The sequence below is a fragment of the Gouania willdenowi genome, chromosome 19 (genome assembly GCF_900634775.1).
Source record: "Gouania willdenowi chromosome 19, fGouWil2.1, whole genome shotgun sequence".
In the NCBI taxonomy this organism is placed as follows: domain Eukaryota; kingdom Metazoa; phylum Chordata; class Actinopteri; order Blenniiformes; family Gobiesocidae; genus Gouania; species Gouania willdenowi.
The window spans coordinates 18,449,832-18,466,949 of NC_041062.1; the positions used below are offsets into that span (position 1 = coordinate 18,449,832).

The 17,118-nt window shown below is 39.8% G+C and overlaps 1 pseudogene; it reads left to right on the forward strand.

The window, feature by feature from the left end:
• The first annotated feature begins 981 nt into the window (after nucleotides 1-981).
• On the forward strand, nucleotides 982-16,828 carry LOC114481654 (meiotic recombination protein DMC1/LIM15 homolog; annotated as a pseudogene).
• The last annotated feature ends 290 nt before the right edge of the window (nucleotides 16,829-17,118 follow it).

The window sequence follows — 17,118 nt, forward strand, 5'->3', positions numbered from 1 at the left end:
GATGTCACATCCAACACTGTAGACGCTGAAGCCCCTCCCTCTCTGTATAATCACAGCTTTCTCATTATTAATCTCTGATCAATAAATGGACACATTTATACCGTGCGGTAAACGGAGGAGATGGATACGCACGTATCCTTATATATTATTAATATGGATGGTTTAAATACATGGAGACTGATATTTCATTAAAAATACGGTACACATTAAACATGTAATAAAACAATGATTATATCGTCATTTGTATAAATTTAAAATCATAATAAAACATTTACCATGATATTATTTTCAATTTCCTTTTAAAGTACCGTATTAAAGCGGTAAAAAAAGTAAAACAAGTCTCTTTGACTCATTTTTCCTTTTGTAGATCGTTGTTGAGTGTTTTAAAGCATCACTATTTGACTTCTTTAATAATAATGATGACGTGGTGCGTCAGCAGCTTAAGCCAAGCCTGCTGCTTAAATCTGGTCAGGAGCAGGAATGTGTTACTATGGTAACCAAGGTGTTTTCTCGTTGATGAAATCGCTGTTCCAGTTAGAACTCGGCTTAATGAGCCAGGCTCTCAGGTTAAACCTGGACTTAAACCTGAGCTGGGTTTGATGAAATACCCCCAGGGGTTTTAAACCAGCAAATTCCATATGTTTTTTTTAAATTTATTTATATTTTAAGAACTTGTAGAATACTGGTACATGGAAACAAGTTAAATATGTTACCCTTGAACACCTGGAGAATTTAGCACTCATAATGAATACAATGTAAAATAATGAAAAAAAAAAGTGCAAATGTTCAATGAAACCCAGAGCAGCTTTGAGTTTAACATTTTTATGAATTTGTAAAACTTGTCACATGGACATAAAATAAATCTGTTACCCTATATGAACACACGGAGAATTTAGCACACATTATTGTGTAAATAAAATGTTTCAAGCTTCTCCTCCAGCTTTTTTTAAATTTTTTAAATTTTATTTATTTGTTGGGCGGAATGGAGAGCATGGCGATAACAGAGGCGTTTGGAGGTTGGATAATGCTTCTTTGATGGGATTATAACTGTGATGCTCAATGAACTGATCCAGTGTGTTTAAAGCTCTCTGTGATACTTGTGGGGGGCGAAATTATTAGTTCATATATTTTAATCCTTAAGCCTTGGGTAACTTTCCATTGTGTGATTTTCATGTCTTCAACTTTGCTGGGTCAAACTGCCTTGTCAAAAGCACACGATATCTCCCCAAAACAATAAACGCACAAGGACGCATAGGCACTCTGTGTGCGCACTCACATGCTCACACATTCACATGTCACACACACACGCCATACACATTCATTCACACACACAAACACATAAACGCACACTCCTCCGTCTCTATGACAACCGGCAGATAACAGAACTGGTTGTTTAGACCCAAAGAACAAACTGTCTTTTCTTTTTCACCCTCTGTCCTCACCTCCTCCCTCTGCCTCTATCTCTATCTCCTGGGGGGAGGAGGGAGGGGGACTGAGGGGAATATACGTGTTGGATCAGAACTGTGTCTCACTCAATCATCGGACCTCCGGCCGGGACGGTCACTTCTTTTGTTCCATCTTGTACCTTTTTTTCTTAGTTTAGAATAAACTTTTTTTTATATAAAATCATCAATGCTTCTCCTGGACTCCATCATTCAACCAGAGCAATAAATCATGTCTCCAAATGAGGTCAACCGTAAATTCAGCCGTAACAATTGGCGATCACGAACAAGGACCATCTTCTGTCCACCCCTCGGACAGAGACTGGATCACGAACCATCGGTTGAACCTCAAACACCAATTCGGACTAAGGTAAAGCTGCCTTTATAAACATATATATATAAATTTTCATTTACATATATATTCGCTCTGTGTTGATTTTTTTGTAACCAGTCAAGCATTGTATTGATTTTCAGCTTTGATCTTGATCCTCAGCTGTTCTGTGTTTTGACAGTGAATAGAGAGAAGGGCTCAAATGGTTGAAGTTCTTTGCTTTATAATGCTGTAGGTTCCCTCTGGTTTTCTTCGGGCTCGGATATTTTGTTTAGGCATAAAATACGGCTGGTCATTATTTACTTTGGTTTTGTTCGGACACCCACAGCCTGTGAGGTCCTGACCATAGATAGACGGGCAACCAAAGTTTCCAAAACATCCCAGCGGTGCCATGATCTGAGTTCACCTCTGTACCGAAAGCAAAATAGATTAAAACCCCGAACCTAACCTAAATTGTGTTTCTGTGAATCAAACAGATGAAGAATCCAATAAACAAATAATATATGCATACGCATATACAATCTTGGTATGATGTGAACTCAGATCATGCTTTCGGTGAGTTTTACTTCTTTTTTTTGTAGTTGTTTGGCTTTAAGGCTCTCATTTTGGAGAGAGCCGGCTTTGGGTTTTTTTTTTGTTTTGTTTTTCTCTCGCAGTGAGAAGACACGTCGGCTGCTGTGTTTCTGCTTTGGTTTTCTTTTTTTTGGGTTTTTTTTTCTCTCAGAACAGTAAACACACACACACACACACACACACACACACACACACATACAGAGAGAGAAGGGGAGAGAAAGAGAGAGAGCCAAACACGCACGCACGCACCCACGCACAGAGAGAGAGAGGGAAGCACGCGCACGGGCGCACACGCGCACGCAAAGAGAGGCAGAGAGCCACACCCACGAGAGACACACGCACACACTCAAACAAGAGAGAGGTAGCGCCCCTCACTGGCCAGTTTAGTGAAAGGTCACATGGTGACACAACATTGTGATTTCTCACCTCTCCCCCTGCCGACAGAATAGTGCCATTACACACAGACACTATTTTTATTTTTATTTTAAATTTTATTTTGATTTCATGTTTGATGGGTTCACTCTAAAATGAATATGAGCAACACACACTCAAACACACACACACAGATGAATACAGTATTTCATTTTATTTTATTTTAATATTACTGTTATCATCATTATCATTTTTTATTATTTCAATGTTAGTTTCTGTTGGCTTTGCGGTTGCCCCTGAAGAAACGACATCTTCAATGAAAGAATGAAATCACCTTCAACTCTTATGCTAATGAAATGTCAACATCATTCAAAGGACCAAGCATCAGAAGGAAATGGACAATCAAAGGTCTGTGACCTTTCAGGACTCAAGGACTCAACTCCCATTCAGCAAAGCAATGCTGAAATAACTCGCTCAGTCCCAAGTCAACTCTTCATCGTCTATGAATGGGCCGCATGCCAATGCTGGGATTAACACATCCTGCCCCATCATCAAAGACTGAGAACCTGTGGGCGTCGGAGTGATTCGACACTCCCCCACCAATGAGTTGCGAGTTAAACGCCACGACTACTGCCTGAATGATGGGCAGCAACTGCAGACTGGTCACACGTCTGCTGGAAATCTTCACCAAAAAAGACACTGTTTCAAAAGCCACAAGGATACCAAGCCACAAGAAGTCCACCACAGCCTTTGGTGGTAGTGCTAAATCACTTTAGCCTTGAACTTTCGCATGGAGGGGGACAACTAGCAAATAGCCAACAAGCTTCTCCTTCGATAGGACAATACTAACCCCTCTATCTTCTGACTGTGCACTAGATTATTTTGTTTTCATTTATTTTCTCACACGCAGACAGACCAGACATACAGTCACACACCCACATTCATAACTATGAGAAACACAGGACCACCAGAACTTCAAACAGAACCCTTCTGTTTGTCACATGAGACCATGTGTGCCCATCATTTATCTTTGCTTTTATTTATTATGTTGCTCATTTATTTACACTGCTTTTGCCTTTATGAGAAAAGAACAAACAAAAGGGAAGAAAATAATGTTACTGATAAGGTTGTTTTTGTTTGCTTTTCTTTCATTTTATTTTCTTGTTGAGGGGAGGCCCCCCCCACAATGCAAGATATGGTTACATCCACTGAAGAAAGAGCCCTCTGTTGCCTCAGCTTTTGGAGCTGAAGTTTTAATTTTTATTCTTTTATTGGCTCACACGTTTTTCTCCTTTGTTATTTCTGAACGATTCTTCTTTTTCTCTTTTGTTTTTACTCAATTTCAGGAAAATTGAGACAGAGATTGAGGACTGCAGCCTCAACCAAGTTGACATTTTGACATTTTTGACCGATACCCTCGTAAACAATCTGTACCTTACCCTTTTTGAAGCTGCTTGCAACAGACAGCCTAGTTCAACATTCATTGTTTTCATTTTCATTTTGCATTTTCCCCCTTACCGCGTCGGACTGTTTGGCCGGCCCAAAGCCACTCGACAGCAGGGGGGGGTACCAAATTTTTCCTGAGAAAAAATGTCCCATTAGTTGCTATGAGTACATAGGCAATTACTTTTCAAACAAGAAGTCCTGGTTTAATGTGCAGAAAAAGGATAAACCTTGCTAGGGAAAGCACTCTTCGGGGGATAGTGGTCCACCTGATTTGATACATGCTTGGTAACCGAATACCGTTCTGAACAAATTTCTACGTTCCCTTAGAGTGAGGGTTATTAGAGGTTGCGTGCTCCGTTCAATCTTAGAGGTGCCCAATAAAGTCCTGACAGTTGAGTTTCCCTCAGGTTGCAGACCGAGGTTGAGTTTCCTGCCGATTCAGAGGTTTTTTTCTTAGACTTCTGGAGTTTATGGTGGTTGAGTTATTCCCAAACTCTTATTCTTCAAGAGTGGAGGTTGAGTTTCCTGCTGATTCAGAGGTTTTTTCCTAGACTTCTGGAGTTTATGGTGGTTGAGTTATTCCCAAACTCTTATTTTTCAAGAGCGGTGGTTGAGTTTCCTGCTGATTCAGAGATTCTTTTTTACATTTCTGGAGACGGACAGCGGTTGAGTTTCCCCCAGGTTCGGTACCGGGGTTGAGTTTGGTTATTGTGCACGAGCGTGCGAGTTCTGCCTGATCAGCAGCTAGTAGACTGTCGGTACTGCAACGGGCAATAATCTAAGTGTAGACTCCGCAAAGGCGGAAGTAAAAAGGAGCGTACCTCTTAGTAATCAGACGATACCAGTAAAAAGCAATTAATAAACACTAAAAGGTTGCCAAGCATGAGGGGGCAATAAGAGCTCATTGACCCCGAGAGAGGAGGTGGACTGGCTATCGCCGCTGGTGGGTTAGATGAGGCCTATATTCTACTTAAACATCATGCAGCAAAACCTTGTGAATGCATGGACGTGAAAATTGAGGCATGAACGTGTGCGGTGCATGAATGACTGAATGATGACACGTTACGTATGCCTGAGAGAACCGCGTTGTGAGTGCGAATGTGCCGTGGACGTGTCATTGAGTGATTGACCGATGAATGGCTGTTTGACTACACATGTTCCTCTGTTTCACCTTCTTTTCCTCCTGGGTTCTGATGCACTAGATCTTCTCCCTGTTTTTGCCAATTATGTAGTGGGGTGTTCAGAAAACACTGCTGCTTGTTAAAAAAATTATGGTTTCAGGCCTTGGGCCTTCTAAAAAGTTTACCAGGTTTTAAAGGTTTTTTTCTGGGTGTTTAAAAACACCAAACGACATTTTTTATATATGATACCACTTTCAGTGGAATGACTGGCTTTGACCTTGACTGACCTTACTGTTCATGTTCAGTGTCCATGTTTTTGTTGTTATATGTGTATACTCATTGTTGTGTGCACTTGTCTATGTCTTCGTCTTAGTTGTTGTTATTGTGTCGTTTTTTTCCAATATACAGGCCGCCGGCTGTATACTCAAAGGGGACGAATCAAATCCAACTAAAGAAAAGAGATATATTAAATTATCCAGTTAAGTCTTAATGTTTTCCTCTCTTTCTGTTTCTGAGTGTTTCCTAACAGACAATGCCACCGCCTTCTCGACTCCGATCCTGCCTCCCCCAGCCGCCATGCCTGGTCACTGCTTCTTATGATGAAGGATGAGAATTAAAGGGAAGTATTGTCCATAACTGTAACTGGGAAGCAAAGGGGAAATAGATTGAAATAGACACGTGACAATATGACATATTGTGGATGTTCTAACATAATATCTATTCCAGAGACTACAGAGACTTCCAATCCAACTGCGAAAGTGGGGACAGATCTTCAAATTTCCAAAGGGAGCGTGCAGTTGACCCTGGCTTTGACCTTTTAAGGCTGAGGAGGAGGAGGTCGAGGAGGTTGGAGGGCACAAAGGCAGGCGGACACAAGAGAGAGGAAAACGGAGACACATCCAAAATGATCAGATAAGTGATTTTCCAATGATATTTATCATATGGTTTTAAGAATCCAAATGTATTCTTATGTAAAAAAAAATGGAAGGGAGCGGGCCAACGTCCCTCTGATTTCTTGATTTATATTTTATCATAGGAAAATAATATACCCCAAAACCCTCCAACCATTTTCTTCTTGTTCCAACAGCACTTAGCGTGCAAGACCATAAAACACCTTCACTGGGTGTAGACACTTTTAAGGGAAAAATTAAGTGTTCTCAACATTGGGTTGGTGGCCCAATCTGGGTCGCCTGAGATTTAAAAAGGGTCCTCCTGAAATTTTTGATAATTGATTGAAATAAGAGTTTAAAGTAAAGTAACTTCCAAGCATTTAAAGAAGCTCTCCAAACCGTGCTGGGGCTCGTCACCCTTACGAATGGGATAAATACAGAGAGCAAAAGACAATATGATTGTTCGACTCAACTTAACTTTAATTCTGTCTAACCTTAAAGGGCCAATAATCTTGCTTAACTCTAACTCAGACACAGAATAGGAGACACTTTTGCCACCAATTGACCTTCAAAATTAAGTAAATTACATCTCAAATAATTAAGGCTGGGCGATATATCGATTTTATCTATTAAGTCGAATTTAACGTTTAGGGGGATTTCTTTTTAATGAAAATCGATTTTCTCTTTAACTTCCGCGACCGACGCTCCCCTTGGGCTTCCGTAGTTAAGAGTGGGATCAGCCCCCCCGCCTTTTCCTTACAGCTACACAGACATCATGGCCGTGAACAGGGAAGAGCTCGTTCAAAAGAAAGGCACAGGTACATCCGTTGTTTGGAATTGGTTCGCGTTTTCAGTGTCAGACGCAGAACAAATAACGCCACATTGCAAAGTGTGCTTAAAAGCTATTGCTACCAAAGGTAGCAGCACTACAAACTTGTTCCAGCATCTTAAACAGAAGCATGCAGCCGAGTGGGAGGTATGTGCCTCTCAACGAAACGAACAGGACCGCAGTTCAAACAAGCCCGCTAAAAAACAAACTACAGTCTTGGAAAGTTTTTCGAACTGTATCCCCTATGACAAGAAAGGGCCCCGGTGGAAAGCAATCACAGATGCAGTGGCGAAATATATTGCAGGAGGTATGGTACCCATATACACAGTGGAAAAGCCGTGGTTTATTAGCATGCTAAAAGTTGTCGACCCCAGGTATGCGCTACCAAGCCGCAAATATTTTGCCGAAGTTGCATTGCCTCGCCTGTACAACAGTACTCGTGAAAAGATCGCTAGAGAGCTGGAGGGGGTGTCGTTTTACTCCGCCACAACGGACCTGTGGTCCAGTCGAACGATGCAGCCCTATATGAGTTTGACGGTGCATTTTATTGACAACTGGACTCTGCGAAGCGTCTGCCTTCAAACAGCCTACTTTCCCGAGGACCATAAAGGTGAAACAATTGCGCACGGGCTAAAAGATGCACTGAGCTCCTGGAACCTTGATGAAAAACGACTCACCTGTATGACAACGGACAGCGGCACCAACATCATAAAAGCTCTGAGAGTCAACGAGTGGCCCAACCTCCAATGCTTTGGACATAAACTGCACAATGCAATAGGTAAGAGTCTAATGGCTATGCATTCAAATGATGTTTGTTTTTTTACATACATGATCAGAACAGCTCAATTAATGCATTCTCTGATGCATGAATTATTCAACACTTTTGTTTATTTTCACTATTATTGGACTTTTTATTTTATTTATGTAGCTTCATCTATTTTATGAAAATATGAATAAAATGGCATGTTCTCCTAGCTTTTTATTATAAAATCCTTTAAAAATATTGCTGCATAATTTTCTTTTCCTGGTTTTCCTGTCCTGATATATTAGATTTTAAACTATCTACTTTTCAGTGAGTGGGCAGTGTATTGAATGACTCACTAATGTCCAGTGAAGTGGTTAATTTGCTAATTTACCATCCTGACCCATGCAGATACTCCAAAACAGCCTTTAGGTGGACACTAGTGGACACTATGCATTAAAGGTAGGGCTGGGCGATATATCGAATATACTCGATATATCGCAGCTTGTAGTCTGTGCGGTGTTGAAAATGACCATACCGTTAAACTCGCGGACTTTTTTTTTTTTTTTTTTTTTTTTAAATATCTTAGTGACATTATGCAGAAAAGGTGCACTTAAATTTAGTGTTGTTTTGAAATGTCATCTTAATGACAACATGCACAAAAGGGCACTATTTGTTTTAAAATATTGTAGTGGCATTATGTACAAAAAGTGCACTTTAATTTTGTGTTTTGAAATGCCATGTGAGTTGCATCCTGCACTAATGTCTTGTTTTGAAATGTCTCTGTGACAATTTTGCACAGAACGTGCACTTTCTGTTGACAATTTTATGTTTGAGCCACTCACTGTTTAATAAATACAGTTATGTCAACTTTGACTTAGTTGTGATATCCCCTTTTTTGCATGAAAGTTTAAAATTGGCATATATTAATGCAGTATGATCAAGAATGTTTTAATGTAGACATATAGAATCATCATACTGGTGTGATTTTGTGCATCAAAGTGTTAATTCAAGGGTAATGCAAAATATCGAGATATATATCGTGTATCGTGACATGGCCTAAAAATATCGCGGTATTTAAAAAAAAGGCCATATCGCCCAGCCCTAATTAAAGGGTTAATGCAATTTTATGAAATAAAAAATTAATCATAATGGTGTGTATGTGTGTGTGTGTCCACGTGTGTGGGTACGCCTTCAGTGTGCATTAAGAATGTGGAAATGTGAAAAAGACTTGTTTTGACAATGCTGTGTTTTCTTTCTTTCTTTATTATACAGAGAATGGTGTGAAGGACCCGCGAATCGATCGTGCCATTGGAGTTTGTAAAAAGGCAGTTGCTGCCTTTTCCTATAGTTGGATAAAAAGAAGAGAGATGGGTGAAGTACAGGCTGAGCTTGGTCTACCCACTCATCAGCTGGTAACAGAGTCCCCGACAAGATGGGGTTCACGTCAAAAAATGATTGAGAGATTTCTTGAACAGGAGAAGGCCATAGTTCGTGTCCTGGGGTCCGACAAGAAAAGCCGTCATCTTGTGCCCACTTGGCAAGATATTGAGGTTTTAGAGTCTGTAAATAAAGCTGTCAAACCACTCCAAGAATTTACAGACGCCCTGTCCAGGGAGGCTTATGTCAGTGTCTCCTACATTAAACCGGTGCTGCATTTGTTCAAAACAAATCTCCTACAGCCAGTGGAGGAGGACACTGAACTCACTAAGACAATAAAAATAAACATAATGCGGTACCTTGATGACAAATACAGTGACCCTGTGAAGAATGAACTTTTGGATATGTCCTCACTGATGGACCCCAGGTTCCGTACCACCTACATTGACCCAGACAAGGTGGAACAGGTCAAGAAAAGAGCCGTCACTGAGCTGATGTCTCTGCCTGCTGAGAAAATCAAACCACAGCAGCCTGGTCCTGCTGTGCATGTGTGCCAAAGAGAAGCACAGTCTCCACCCAATAAGAAAATGGCTTTAGCTGCTTTCTTCAAGAAGAAAGTGCCAGAACCAGAGCCATCTTCTCACCAATCAGAGGCACTGAAAGTAGAGACAGAACTGGCAACCTACCTACTGACCCCTGAGGTAGACTCAGACACTGAACCACTTCCGTGGTGGAAGCGTCACGAACCAAACTTCCCAAGGCTCAGTAATCTGGCCAAAAAATACTTGTCTGTCCCTGCAACAAGTGCCCCATCAGAGAGGCTTTTCAGTGTGGGAGGGGGCATTGTTACATGTAACCGGGCATGCCTCAAGCCAGAGGTAGTAGACAGGCTTGTCTTCCTGGCTAAAAATGCATAAATGAAGAATGAAACTAAAGTAATGGATGCAGATTTTTTATTTTGTTTACAATTTCAGGGATTCAGGAAAACTGTTTAAAGTTTTGTTTGCACTTTATGAATACAACTGCTGTTTTTGTATTCTAATTTTGTCATTTTTGCTACATTTATTTGACAAAAAATGGACACAATTTTATTTATATTTTAAGTTATTTTGAAGGTGCATTGTGTCACTATAAGTTACATGTAACTGGGCATGCCTCAAGCCAGAGGTAGTAGACAGGCTTGTCTTCTTGGCTTAAATGCATAAAAGAAGAATGTTAAACTAAAGTAATGGATGCAGGTTTTTTCATTTTGTTTACAATTTCAGGGATTCAGGAAAACTGTTTAAAGTTTTGTTTGCACTTTATGAATACAACTGCTGTTTTTGTATTCTAATTTAGTCATTTTTGCTACATTTATTTGACCAAAAAGGGACACACAATTTTATTTATATTCTAAGTTATTTTGAAGGTGCATTGTGTCATTGTACGTGAAGTTATTAGAAAACTGATAAGCTGCATTTTCACTCTTTCCAATGGCAGGGCCTGCTATGTCGTTTACAAGCATGTTTTAAGGCTTGTTTCCTGTTGCCCCAAGGGGAAATGTAGATTAAACTGCATAAAGGAAAATCAGAACAAAATAAAGAGCACATTTGTTTTGAGCAATTTCTTTGTCAGTTGTAGTTTGTTTTTAAATAGAAAAAAATTAATTGATTAAAATCGAAAATCGGGTTTGGTATGGAAAAATCGGAGATTTTTTTTTTAAAGCCATATCGCCCAGCCCTACAAATAATAATTATGAGGGAAAATAATGAAATAAATGAACTGCTCTATAAAAGAATTAGGCTATGTAATTAGGTGTGGAGTGTTAACGTTATTCAGAATAAATAAAGGATAGAATAAGATTTTTCCTTCACAAATAAGAGATAGCAAAGAAAAATAAAACAAACAATTTAAATAAATAAATAACATTATTTATTTATTTGGTTAAACTCATTTAGCTTTCTCACATCTCCATGTCTCCCAATTGTATGTATTCATCTTGAGAAGACATGTAACCACACTCCACACTCGTCCGACTTGCATGTCCTTCTCCGTCCGACTTGCATGTCCTTATAAACAGTGGTTCTCAAATTGTTGCTTCTCACCAGGTAAGTAGACGTACCACAGATAATCACTGCAACTCCAGCTATGCTTCTTCTTGCTCCAGGAAAAGAATTAATACTTCCTGCTTCCTTTCAGCCTCATATTTTCCCACTCGCATGCGAATGCTACAGATAACATTGAGCTAGCTCACTAACCCACACCTAACCATTGTGTGATTGTGCAGCAGCACCTTTCAGGATCTGAAAAGCTCTCAGATCCTGACCTCTGACCTCTGACCTGTCTCTGCGTTCCTGGCCATACTAACTATTCATTTAGTTAGTTAACTAACCCTAACACCCCTCATCTACAACGCCGACCTAGAAATGAACGACCGAAGGTGGACCGACACTTTCCGAATTCAACTTACGACCCACACGGCAGTGAAGGTCGCGGAGCGAGCCACGTGGATTCACGCATCACACTCCAGGAAGGTGCCAACAACACCACTGATCGTGGAACCGCAGTAAGGAGCGTTTCCTCTTTTCTGGATTAGGAGCAGTGTTTTGAGGAGCCTTTGTTTGCCTTGAAAGTTGCAACGAAAGGCAGAAAAAAAGACCCCGGGGTTACAAGCTAATCTAACGGGGCATATGGTCTGTTGAAACCTTTGAAATCTAACCTTGAGGACATCGTGGGAGATCACAAGCATTTTCCTGCTGTGATTGAAGAGGTCACGAGCCCCTCTGTTTATGCCCCAGGAGCAGGCTGGAATTATGCCACTATTCTGTCGTTTCATGTTCTGGCCATCGATTGGCACGATGGTCCTGTCCGCAATTCCAGTACTCCTCTGGCTCCTGGCCTCTAGGGGGACAATCGAGGACACTGGACTTGAACCAATGAATGCAAGTGTTGTTCCTAATGAATGCTTCTTTTTACAGGGTGACTAATGCAAGCAGAAATAAACGTTGGATAAACAACATCGTCCTCCACAACACTTTAGCTGCGACCAATGTCACTCATCCGGTTTTCACGAACACCTGGTACCGATACGCGCACTATCAAGCCTATCCAACTGTTTTTGTTCTTACATGCCTGTGTCATCAACACACCCCCGCTTAACCGCGATACCAATGGATGCTTTCGACTCCTTTTGTTATTTGTCTCACTATAACTTCGGCATGGGGGACCCCAACCGTTGTTCTAAACCGCCAGTAAAAAACTGACTACACTACGCGATGACACATCTTCCGCTATGTATGTAGATTACACGCGATCCACACTTTTTTCCCTTCTGTTTCGCCAGAAACGGAACTCGCAATTTTACTTAGTCCTGAATGCGACACCGCACATAATTCGCACACATGTGCCCACGTTCATACACCCGGGACTAATAGCTTTCATCCACACGACGATCTGGGGTACGGCTGCGCGTCGAAACCTTAGAATACAGGTTTAAGTCCTTCGTTAACGCGTCATTTTTGGCCCTTACTGGCCTCTCGGGGGGAAATCACGAATATACGCTTAATGGTCCCATGAAGTAGAATGGTCCTAGACCTACAGACCGTGGCCAAAGGAGGCGTTTGCGCAATGGTAGGTGCATCTTGCCACGCGACGCCATGAACAAAGACCGCCACGTCCTATAACCCTTCCGCCGCCGGAAGCCCAGCCTGAAGTGTTTATGATGAGTGTTTTTGATGTCTCAGATGATGACTCTGCTTACTGATGACACCTACATATGTTTTTGTTGCTGTGCTGTGCTGACATTTATACCATGTGTGTTTTTTGCTACTAGTGATATATATATATATATATATATATATATATATATATATATATATATATATATATATATATTCCATATTCATTGATTACCAATGATGTTAGTTGCTAAGGATATTTGATTTTATTGTGCAGATGGTCTTGTCTCACGTAATATTCATTATGTATTCATGGGGTTCTTTGCCTTCTCCTCCTTTTTCTTGCTCCGACTTTGAGGGATGCCTGTGTCCCCTGGGAAAAAAAAATAAAAAATAATGCTTATATCCATAGTGTTATAACGGTGTCAATATCATTAGTCCTACGGACCATGAGGTTGCGCTAGAATTACACTAATTTTGATTAATGTTTTATGTGTTTTGGGCTGTGCTAAAGTTAAACAACTTACTAACTAATTTCGTTTTTTTTTGTGTTGGACTTTGTCCAAAAAGAGTGGATTGTGGGGGGCGAAATTATTAGTTCATATATTTTAATCCTTAAGCCTTGGGTAACTTTCCATTGTGTGATTTTCATGTCTTCAACTTTGCTGGGTCAAACTGCCTTGTCAAAAGCACACGATATCTCCCCAAAACAATAAACGCACAAGGACGCATAGGCACTCTGTGTGCGCACTCACATGCTCACACAGTCACATGTCACACACACATGCCATACACATTCATTCACACAGACAAACACATAAACGCACACTCCTCCGTCTCTATGACAACCGGCAGATAACAGAACTGGTTGTTTAGACCCAAAGAACAAACTGTCTTTCTTTTTCACCCTCTGTCCTCACCTCCTCCCTCTGCCTCTATCTCTATCTCCTGGGGGGAGGAGAGAGCGGGACTGAGGGGAATATACGTGTTGGATCAGAACTGTGTCTCACTCAATCATCGGACCTCCGGCCGGGACGGTCACTTCTTTTGTTCCATCTTGTACCTTTTTTTCTTAGTTTAGAATAAACTTTTTTTATATAAAATCATCAATGCTTCTCCTGGACTCCATCATTCAACCAGAGCAATAAATCATGTCTCCAAATGAGGTCAACCGTAAATTCAGCCGTAACATACTTTATCTTTCAGAGTTTCGCACAGGGAAGACACAACTGTCTCACACACTTTGTGGTGAGTGAGGAGCTTCTTTGTTAGTTAAGCTTTGAAAAAAAAAAAAAAAAACCTTTAAATTAAATATTGTAAATACTTTTTGGTTTAGTAACTGCTCAGCTGCCAGGAGAGGACGGCTACTTGGGTGGAAAAGTCATCTTCATCGACACAGAGAACACCTTGTATCCTATTTTAAATCAAAGAGAATAGTTGTTGGTGTGTATTTCGTGTTTGATTGAGTATACAATACAATCAAAAGCAGTATTATTAACCTCTAGTCAACTGGTTCTCAACCTTGGGGTCTGGAGACACTGGGCGGGGGTCACCATATGCCTTCAAGAAACTAAGAATATTTATTCAACAATTTGAGCCCATTTTTTCTTATTTTACCCTTTTTTTGCAACGACACCAAACTTGCCATATTTTAACCAACTTTATCACTTTTTCTTGCCATATTTTTGCTCCGTTTAATGCATTTTTGCTACATTACTCTTATTCCTGCCACTTTTCTATCAAATTTCAATACCTTTTCTGCACACTTTTCCACTTTCAAGACATTTTCAGCACTTATAAATCCTTCCCACCTAATGTCACATATCTTGACCCATTATTGTCACTTTTAACCTCTTTTCACCACATTTCATGCTTATTTTCACCAATTTAACCACATTCACACTATGTCATGCCCATTATTTGCCAGTTTAAACAAAGTGTCTGCCACTTTTAAGCCAATATCGACACTTTGAACCCTTTTTACCACTTTTTGTGTTCGTTTTTGGCCAATTTGAAACTTTTAATCAATTTCCATCCGTCCATTTTCAGACCCGCTTGTTCCTGTTTTTCTGGGTCGTGGGGTTCTGCTGGTGCCCACACTGGGCGTAAGGCAGGGGTACACCCTGGACAGAGCGCCAGTCCATCACAGATTTTAAAAATCAATTTCTGTGGTTTTTTAAATCCCATTTCACCATATTTTTACACCACTTTTAACCCACTTTATTTCTGATTTAAACAAGGATTTACATGTTTAAGATGACTATGTACTATGGTACAAATAATAATAAACTTCCTGGATACCAGTGGATATTATTCAGATAAATAAATAAATGTGGTTATCACAGATTCATCGAACAATGGACCATCATTTAGCAGATTTAATGGATGTGCCCCAAAGAGTTCTCCTTTACCCCCCTTATAGATGGCCCAGTCTCCACATGACTGTTCTTCAATGTTCATGTCTGTGTTCAACCACCTTCAGGTATAGTGGGGGCCCCGGGGTTTCTGGAACCTATATTTTGGGGGTCATGGGCTGAAAAGGTTGAGAACCACTGCTCTAGTCTGTGATTTATCGACCTTGACGTGTTCCTGTTCCAGTCGTCCTGACAGACTGAGAGAAGTTGCTGACAGGTTCAATGTGGACCACGACGCTGTGCTGGACAATGTGCTTTATGCACGTGCCTATACTAGTAGGAGCTTGTAGAAGTGTATTTACACTAATATTTGACAGTCAAACATTGCTCAGATTGGTTGAAATGTGGCTCTGATCTCAGGTGAACACCAGATGGAGCTGCTGGACTTTGTGGCAGCCAGGTTTCATGAAGAAGGAGGAGTTTTTAAACTGCTGGTGAGTTCTTAAAAGTGAAGGTATTTGTGCGCTCTCACCTCTGACCTTTGCCTCTTTCTTTTTGTCCTCCTCTTGTTTAGATTATTGACTCCATCATGGCTTTGTTCAGAGTTGACTTCTCTGGTCGAGGAGAGTTGGCTGAACGGCAGCAGAAACTTGCTCAGATGCTGTCGAGGCTGCAGAAGATTTCTGAAGGTTTTGATCTAAAATGTGCCTTTGTGTGTGTGTGTATATATGTGTATATACATATATATATATAGTAATGTATAATACAGGGTACCCGCAGATCCTTAAAATGTTTTAAACAGTGGGACTTTGCGCGTCATGCTTGTAGCAACTTTTAACAAAATGGGGAAATGTAAATTTCATTAAAATGACCTGTCAAACAAAGATTTTTCGAAATGTTTTTTTTTTTTTGTATTTTTGTTTTATAGATTTCATCTTGTGTGTTTTGAAGGGTGATTTAGATTACTTTAGTTTAATTGTTTTAGTTTTTTGTGTGTGTCAGTAAATCAGAGATTTTATTCCCTACCTCGTTGTTGTGCTTCGTGCATTTTATTTTTTGTTTAAATTATGTATATATATATATATAATAAACAATTTTGTTATTTAAGCTCATTTATTGATTTTATTGATTCAGTCATGTACCAAAATCCATTTAAATTGCAAAATGTTGTCTCTCGTGTCAAATACTGTTGTGAGATTAATTTATTACAGAGTCTCTAATTAATTACAATATTTTTTTAAACGAGTCCCACCTCTAATAGATAAAATGTTTTTTACCTGGACATATTCAGTATCTTCCTAAATTGATTCACCCTCATGTTTAATCTTGTGGTTGTGTTTTATTCCCTCAGAGTACAACGTGGCTGTGTTTGTGACAAATCAGTTTTGGTTCCTTCAGTAACATATTATTTGTTCTAAACACAATGCTATTTGTGTTTGGTGTGTGTGTGTGTGTGTGTGTGTGTGTGTGTGTGTGTGTGTGTGTGTGTGTGTGTGTGTGTGTGTGTGAATAGTCCCAACATGCCAGAAAACGAAGCCACCTTTGCCATCACGGGAGGAGGAGTCACTGATGCCAAAGAGTGACAAAGCTTCCAGTATCATCTTAATGTTCTACGCTCACCTATTTAATGTGTTTGTTGTTATTTATTGAGTTTCTGTACTGAAGTGATTCATTCTACGGTGGTCATTGTAATACAATGCTGTGTTTTAAAATATTAAAGTATATTAAAACAAATGTGTTGTTAATTTTACAGTTAAATTCTGACAATAACACTAAATTAGAATATGTTTGTAATTGTTATATTGGTAACACTTTATAATAACCATCTATAAAGAGTAATTAATGGTAAATAGATAATTAATTAACCTTTAGTTAATAGTTATAGTTAATGTCTTAATTATTTGTAATGCTATAATTGATGTCATATTAACAGTTTATTGATGCACACATTTCATACACTTTATAAAGTGTTCGTTAATAAT